Raw genomic sequence first — 8,677 nt, forward strand, 5'->3', positions numbered from 1 at the left:
TTATCTCATCTGGATCTATTTTCCAGGTCAGTGTTTTTTCCAATGAGATATTTCACATTGCCTTTTTTTTTTCATTCTTTTGGATCTGTTTCATAACATCTTGATTTTTCATATAGTTCTTAGCTTCTATTTGATCCAATCTAATTTTGAGTGAATTATTTTCTTCAGTGAGCTTTTGAAGTTTTCATTTGGCCAATTTTGCTTTTTATTTATTTATTTTGCTTTTTGGAGGGGCAATTGGGGTTAAGAGACTTGCCCAAAGTCACAGAGCTAGTAAGTGTTGTGTCTAATGCCATATTTGAACTCAAGTCCTCCTGACTCCAGGGCTGGTGCTCTATTCACTGTGCCACCTAGCCACCCCCACTAACCATTTACTTTCTTTTTGGTGTTTATGGGTTGAGAAGTCTGAAAACTGCCACAACTGCTAGTGATTCCATTCCCTGAGGTCTGCTTTGGCCAGTCTGTGCTGCTGGTCTGTGCCTTTCAGCCCATGTAGGACTCCTCTATGCTCTTAGCCTTGTGCAATAGATCCTTTCTGTTGGTTTGTCAGGCTTTCCTCACCTGGAAATGTATTTCATTCTGTCATTTTGTGAGTTTTGTACCTCTAAAATTTGTATACATTTTTACAGGTATTTGAGGTAATTGGGGACAAACTCAAATAAGTTGTCTGCTTTTACTGTACTATCTTGGCTCCACCCCCTTCAGGGTGTTCTGTGAAAATGATGGCACAGAATTTAGAAAGCCATACTTATGGTAGAGCCTTTTCAGTACAATCTATGACCACACAAAAGAAATTTACCTTACATAGTGAAAAACAGCAATAATAATAAGTAGAATACATATTTTTTTAAGATTACCATAGGTAGCCTTATGGAGAGCTCATTGAGTTAGCACATCCATAAGTGTGAATTATACAAGGTCTGCAAGTAGAAAATGAGCTAGGTCTAGAAATAGGCAGTAGGTAGAAAATGAGTAGATTCCATTTTGGAAATTGTATGACACTTTCAACAATCTTTGATTCTTATATAGGGAAAAAAAAAATTCAAAAGCAAATATTTTTATGTGGTGCTTTAGGTCTGAGTTACTTAATAAAATAGAGGTCTTTCAAGCATTCTTGATGAAAAGACAGAGCTGAATAGAATATTTGACTTTCAAATGCAAGACACAAAAGAAACATGAAAAGGTACACATGAAAGAGAAATTGATAGGTATTTAAAAAGGTTAAACTGTTTACCTTTATATATAGGAAGATGAAACACATCTTTTAAGAATTTTGCCATTATTGGGGCCTGTAGAAAAGTTCTATATAAAAGGTGGTAGAATAAGTCAATTATGTATTGCCCTGGGTAAAAAAGGGGGAAGGGAGAAGAAGGGGGAAATTATCTCATAGAAAAGAGATTTCAAGAAGGGAGAATGAGGGAGTAATATTTAAACCTCATTCACATCTAAATTGGTTCAAAGCGGGAAACAGGGAAACTATTTTTCTTTCTATCTATTTATATATGTTCACAAACACACACACACACATACATATACAATTGACAATAGAAATCTAGCTTAACCAAAAGGAGAGTAGGAGGGGAAGGAGACAAGAGAAAAAAGATTGGGGATATTATAGAAGAGAAATCAAATTAAAGAAGGCAGTTTTCTGAAGCAAACAAACTTGAAAGGAGGGAAAGGAGAAAGAGGGAGGGAGAAGGAGAGAAAGAGACAAGACAGAGAGAAGGAGAAATAGACTAAAACATGAAGGAGAGAAATGTATATACTGTTAGTAATCATAAATGTGAATGGGATAAACTCACCCATAAAATGGAAGCAGACAGCAGTACATATTTGAAACCAGAACCCCAGAATCCAAAAATATGTTGTTTACAAGAAGTATACTTAAAACAGAAATACACAGATTTAAAATAAAGGGCTAGAATAGAATCTGTTAGGCAGAAGTAAAAATGACAAGGGTACCAATCATTTCCCAGGGAAAGTAAAAGTAAAAATAGATTTAATTAAAAGAAAAAAAACAGGTATATGACAACTTGCCAAAAGCAACCATAAACAATGAAGTATTAGCAATACTAAACATTTATTCCACAAATGGCATAGCGTTTAGATTCTTAATGAAAGACTTAAATGAATTAGATGAGGAAATAAACAGTAAAACTACATTAGTGAGGGACCTCAACCTTCTGCATCAAACCTAGATAAAATTAAATATGAAACAAAGAAGAAAGAATTCAAGGAGAATAGTGGAGTTCTAGAGAAATTAAATATGATAGAATTCTGAAGAAACCTGAATGTGTAGCTTCACAAAAATTGACCATGTGTTAGGGAATAAGAACCTTACAAGCAAATGCAGAAAATGCAAGTATTAAATGCACCCCTTTCAGACCAAAATGCAGTTAATGTATTATTTAATAAAGGATCATGGAAGCATAAATTAAAAGTTAATGGAAAACTAAGCAATCTAAGTCTAAAGAATGAATGGATTGAAGAACAAATTTTAGAAACGATTAATTTCTGTGAAGAGAATGACAGCAATGAGACAACATTCCAAAATATGTAGTGGGTAGTCAAAGAAATACTTAAAGGAAGATTTATATCTCTAAGTGTAGATGTCAATAAAAGAATAGATAAATCAGTGGTTAATATATTCTAAAACAGAAAATGAAATTACCAGTATCAAAGATGACAAGGATGAACTCACCACCAATGAAGATGAAATTAAAGCAACTATTTTGAGCTATTTTGCCCAATTATATATCAGTAAAACTAACAATTTAAGTAAAATTGGTAAATATTTACAAAATTATAAATTGCCCAGATTAACAGAAGAAGAAATGCAAGACTTAAATAGTTCTTAGAAAAAGAAATTAATGAAACCATCAGTGAGCTCATTAGGAAAAATATCCCCAGAACGAGATGCATTTACAAATGAATTCTATCAAACATTTAATCTCAATATTACATGTGAAGAATTTCTACCAAATTCCTTCTATAATGCAAATATGTTTCTGATCCCTAAACCAGGAAGAGCAAAAAGGGAGAAAGGAAACTATGATCCAATTTTCTTAATTAAAATAAACATAAACATTTTAAATATAATCATAACAAAATGATTACATGAATATGTCACAAAGTTTATACACTATGACCAAGTGGGATTCATACCACGAATGCATGGTTGGTACAATATTAAGAAAACTATCAGTATATTTGACCATATCAATAATCAAAACAATAGAAATCATACAATTATCTCATGATGCAGAAAAACATTTGACAAAATACAATACTCATTTTTATTAAAAACAACAGAAAGCATAGAATCTATGGAAACTTTCTTAAAATAAAAAGTAAGTATTATCTAAGTCAAGAAAAAGAATTTATGTAATGATGAGAAACTTGAATTATTCTCAATAAGATCAGGGGTGAAGCAAGGGTGTCTATTATCACCACTATTATTCAATATTGTACTAGAAATGCTACCTTTAGCAGTAAGACATGAAGAAGAAATTGAAGGAATAAACACAGTCAATAAGGAAACAAAATTATCATTCTTTGCAGGTAATATGATAGTATACTTAGAGAACCTTAGAGAATCAACTAAAAAAACTAGCTAAAGCAATCAAAATCTTCAGTAAAGTTGCAAGATACAACATACACCACATAACCCAGCAGCAAGAGATATTAAGAAAAAATCTATTTAAAAAATGACACACTGTAAAATAGTTGAGAGTCTTCCTGTCGGGACAAACCTAGAAATTATTTATAGTGAGTTTCTTTGATAAAGGATACATTTCTCAAATATATGGGGAACTGAGTCAAATTTATAAAAATAAGAACCATTCCCTACCTGATAAATGATCAAAGAATATGAAGAGGCAGTTTTCCGAAGAAGTCAAAGCTATCAATGTTCACATAAAAATGCTCACATACTAACCACAACAACTCTGAGATAGCACCATACCCCACCCAATTGGCAAACATGACACAAAAGGGAAATGACATTCTAGAACACATGAAAAATTGGAGCACAAATGTACTGCTTTGAGAGTTGTGAACCGATGCAACTACTCAGAAGAGCAATTTCGAACTAGGTCTGAAATGCTATAAAACTCTGCATAGTCTTTCACCCACAGATATCACTACTAGATCTGTATTTGCAAAATGATGTGGCTATTGTTTGTCTTTTACTCTTAATGAGGTCCAAGATATCATGGGGGTTATGCCATGACACCAAGGGAATTGAAAGTGAAGGAGGCTGTGCAAAATCACTAGCCTCACTTTCTCCTTGGGAGCCCATCTGGGTCCAGTAGAAAGATATAGATCATGATGCCTAGAGATGATTCCGGATTCTGTGGGAAACTGTGGTCTTTTTAAGCTAAGAGCTTTAATGGGTCTCATTTTGACTGAGGAAATGCCCATTCATTGATTAAGGCTAGTTAAGAAATGAGGCAAAGTATGCACTTTTTCACCTAGTTAAAAAAAAATCCTTTTGAGAGGGAAAGACCCTCAAGGTTTCTGGCCAAAACAGAAATAGTTGCTATTTTTATTCTCTCTGACCCAATCAGGGCCCAAACAATGAATAAGTAGGGTTTGGCCTGGGAACTATTGTTGGCCATTCAATGGGAGCTAGAATGATTTGGGTTTAAGTCATGGACCTTAAGAAAAAATCTAGTTTGTAAATCCCAAGATATCTTGTGAAGTTTCAGCAATTAAAAAGATCAAAGAAATGGGAAAGCTACATATTTGTACATAAATATTTATAGCTCCTTTTTGTAGTGGCAAAGAATTGGAAATTGAGGAGATTCTCATCAGTTGAGGAATGACTGAACAAGTTGTGGTATAGAATTGTGACAAAATATTATTGTGTTATAAGCAATGATGGGAAGGTTGGTTTGAAAAAACCTAGGAAGACATATATGAAGTCATGGAAAATGAAGTGAAAAGAACCAGGAGCACCTTGTCCATAGTCAGAGCAATAGTGTAAGGATGATCAAGTCTGAAAGACTTAGCTACTCTGACCAATACAGTGACCCAAAACAAATAGTATTAATGCTAGTGTAGACAGATAGATAGAGATCTATCTATCTATCTATCTATCTATCTATCTATCTATCTATATATATATATATATATATATATATATCTGTATATATTTAAATATTTGCTTTTAATATTTTGAATTGCCTTCCTCCCTTGTCACCCAGCCTTACTGGGAAGATAAGCTGTACAGGATAGGTTGTATATGTGTGGCTAATGCAAAACAATAACATAGTAGATATATTGCAAAAGACTGACTATATTTCGCTCCTTCCTATCCCACCTCCCACTTATTCTATTCTCTACTTTGATCCCATCCCTTTTCAAAAGTGGGTGCTTCCAACTTCCCTCCCCCCCAGCCTGTCCTCCCTTCTATAATCCCCCCTCTCATCCCCTTCCCCCCTACTCTCCAGTAGGGTGAGATACCCTATTTAGTGTGTATTTCATTCCCTCCTCAAGCCAAATTCAATGGGAATAAGGTTGACCCATTCCCTTTTGCCTTCCTATTCTTCCCCTCCATTGTAAACATTTTCCCTTGCCTGTTCTATATGATATAGTTTACCCCATTCTCTCTCCCCATCTCCTCTCATTATATTCCTCTTTCACCTCTTAATTTCACCTTTCAAGTAGCATCCCTTCCTGTTAATTTGGCCCTGTGCCCTCTATCTATGTATACCTGTAAACATATATACACACATTCACACATGTAGTCATATGCCCATATACCCTCATACATACATACATACATACATACAAATATATATATATATTGCTATTCCTTTCAACTACTGAGAAAAGTTTCATAAGTTACAATTACTGTTTTTCCATGTAGGAATGTTAATAGTTCAACTTTGATAAGTTCCTTATGATTTCTTTTCCCTGTTTACCTTCTCATGCTTCTCTTGCTTCTTGTATCTGAATGTGAAATCTTCTATTCAACCCTGGTTTTTTCAGCAAGAATGCTTGAAAGACCTCTATTCCACTGAATAACCATAATTTCCCCTGAAACATGATACTCATTTTTCTGGGTAGGTGACTCTTGGTTTTAATCCCAGCTCCTTTGCTTTCTGGAATATCATATTCCAATCCCTTCGATCCCTCAGTGTAGAAGCTGCCAGATCCTGGGTTACCTGATTGTGGTTCCACAATATTCAAATTGATTCTTCCCGGCTGGTTATAATATTCTCTCCTTAATCTGGGAATTCCGGAACCTGGCTATAATATTCCGAGGAGTTTTTTGGGGGGATCTTTATCAGGAGGTGATAGGTGGATTTTTTGAACCTCTATTTTGCCCTCTGTTTCTAAAATATCCGGGCAGTTTTCTTTGAGAAATTCCTGGAGGATGATTTCTAGGTTCTTACTTTGATTATGGCTTTCAGGTAGTCCAACGATTTTAAATTATCTCTCCTGGATGGATTTTGCAGGTCAGTGGTTTTTACCATGAGATATTTCACATTGCCTTCTATTCTTTCATTTGTTTGGATCTGTTTAACAGCATCTTGATTTCTCATGGAGTCATTAGCTTCCATTTGCTCCAATCTAATTCTGAAGCAATGATTTTCCTCATTGAGCTTTTGAAATTCTTTTTCCATCTGGCAAATTTAGCTTTTTAAGGCATTCTTCTCCTCATTGCCTTTTTGAGTCTCCTTTGCCATTTGAGTTATTCTTTTTTTTAAGGTGTTATTTTCCTCAGTGAGGCTGTTGGCTCTTATTTTGTTATTTTCTTGCATTGTTCTCATTTCTATTCCCAATTTTTCCTCCACTTCTCTTATCTGCTTCTTAAGGTCCTCTACGGCCTGTAACCAGCTCATATTTTCCTTTGAAGCTTTTGGTGCAGGAGATCTGACTTCACTGTCTTCCTTCTTTTCCATGCTTTGCTCCTTTTTGTCCCCAAAGTAGGAGTCTAATGTTGGAATCTTCTGTCTGCTTTGTTTCCTTTGCCTCAGTTCCCCTTCAGTCTCTTGACCCCTGGGCTTTTTGCCTCAGTAGGTCTCTGCCACCAGAAAGGGGAGCTTTTGTCCCAAACGCTGGGGTTTTCTTAGCTTCCTGAAGTATTAGATGGGTGCCCTCTCTGAGGCCTCCACATGCTCTTGGCAAGCTGGATACACACCCCAGGACCTCCACCCTAGACTGCAGTCCAGATCCAAGAAGGTTAAAGCAAGAGCGATTACCTCTCAGAATGGTGCTTGGTCCCTCTACACTCTGCAGGACAGGAGCTGAAGCTGCCACTGGTGCTGGTTGGCTTTGCTGGTGTCTCAGAGGCTTCTTGCCCCAAGGGCAAAAGCCATGCACTCCATCTTACTGCATCCCAAAGTCCAGACTGCACTGACCTCTCACTTTGTTCTTCAAATCTATGTGTTGATAAATATGGAAACAGCCAGAGCTGCTTTTGATCTGGAGTCCCTCTGGCAGGTGGCTGGTCAGACCGCACCTGGGGCTAAAGCCTTGGCTTGGGCCTGGCCTCAGCTCCCAGAGCGCTGCGCTGGCCGATTCCTGCCAGCCTGCTGGGCTTTCCTCAGCTGGAGGTTAACTTCTCTGTGTCATTTTGTGGGTTCTGCAGCTCCAAAGTTTGTTTAGAGTCCCCTTTTTACGTGGATTGGGGAAGGTGGAAGCTGGAGCAGTGCCGAGGTTCTGCTTCTACTCCTCCATCTTGACTCCCCCCAACTTCCAAAGCATATTTTTTTAAAGGTCTTTTTTATTGTCATTTTGTTTGGGCTTTCTTGGGCAACATGGCTACTATGGAAATATGTTTTGCATAATTTCAAATATTTAATTGATATCAAATTAGTTGCTTCTCAAGTAAGTAGGAGAAGCAGGAGTGATTGAGAGAATTTGATGCTCAAAATTAAAAAGAAAGAAAGGTTGTTAATTTATATATATATAATTGGTAAAAAAAAAAATTAAAAAGTGACCCAAAAAGCCATGGAGACACACATGGTAATAATTATAATACTACTACTAGTATTAATAATATTTCATTTGTCCCTTAAGGTGTGCAAAGTGTCATACATATCTCAATGAATCTTCACTGTAATCCTGTGAACTACAATACAAAAATATAGGATCATCTGATATTCATAATGGAAATAACCTTTGATATTATCTATTCTAATGATTTCATTAAAAAATTCTTTTCATTGTGAATTTAAACATATTCAAGAAACACAAGAATTTTAGTGCATAAATATCCAAAGTAGGTATATGGATATATGAAACAAAGAAATGAGTGTACTAATAGACTTACATGTTTATATTAAATCTTACAAGGTAGTACAGCTTTTTATTTTCTTTAGTGTATTTTTAAATGCTTTATTCTTTCTGTTTTCTTTGTTTTTTTCTAACTTCTATCACTATTCCTTCATTTGTCTTCTTACAGAACCCTCCATCTCTTTACAAATATGCATAGGCATGCAAAACAAATCTACACATTGACTCTTTCTGAAAATATTTGTCTCTTTCTACACCTCCAGCATATTATCTCTCTGCCAAGGTGGAGGAAGTATGATTCATCACTAGGCTTCTTAAATCATGATTTGCCATCTAAAGGATTTCAAAGTTGTTCTCCTTTACATTTGTACGTGTGTGTGTGTGTGAGAGAGAGAGAGAGAGAGAGAGAGAGAGAGAGAGAGAGAGAGAG

The sequence above is a fragment of the Petaurus breviceps genome, unplaced genomic scaffold (assembly GCF_028583685.1).
Source record: "Petaurus breviceps papuanus isolate PSGF00001 unplaced genomic scaffold, PetGlider_PUasm1.0 67, whole genome shotgun sequence".
NCBI classification, from domain to species: Eukaryota; Metazoa; Chordata; class Mammalia; order Diprotodontia; family Petauridae; genus Petaurus; species Petaurus breviceps.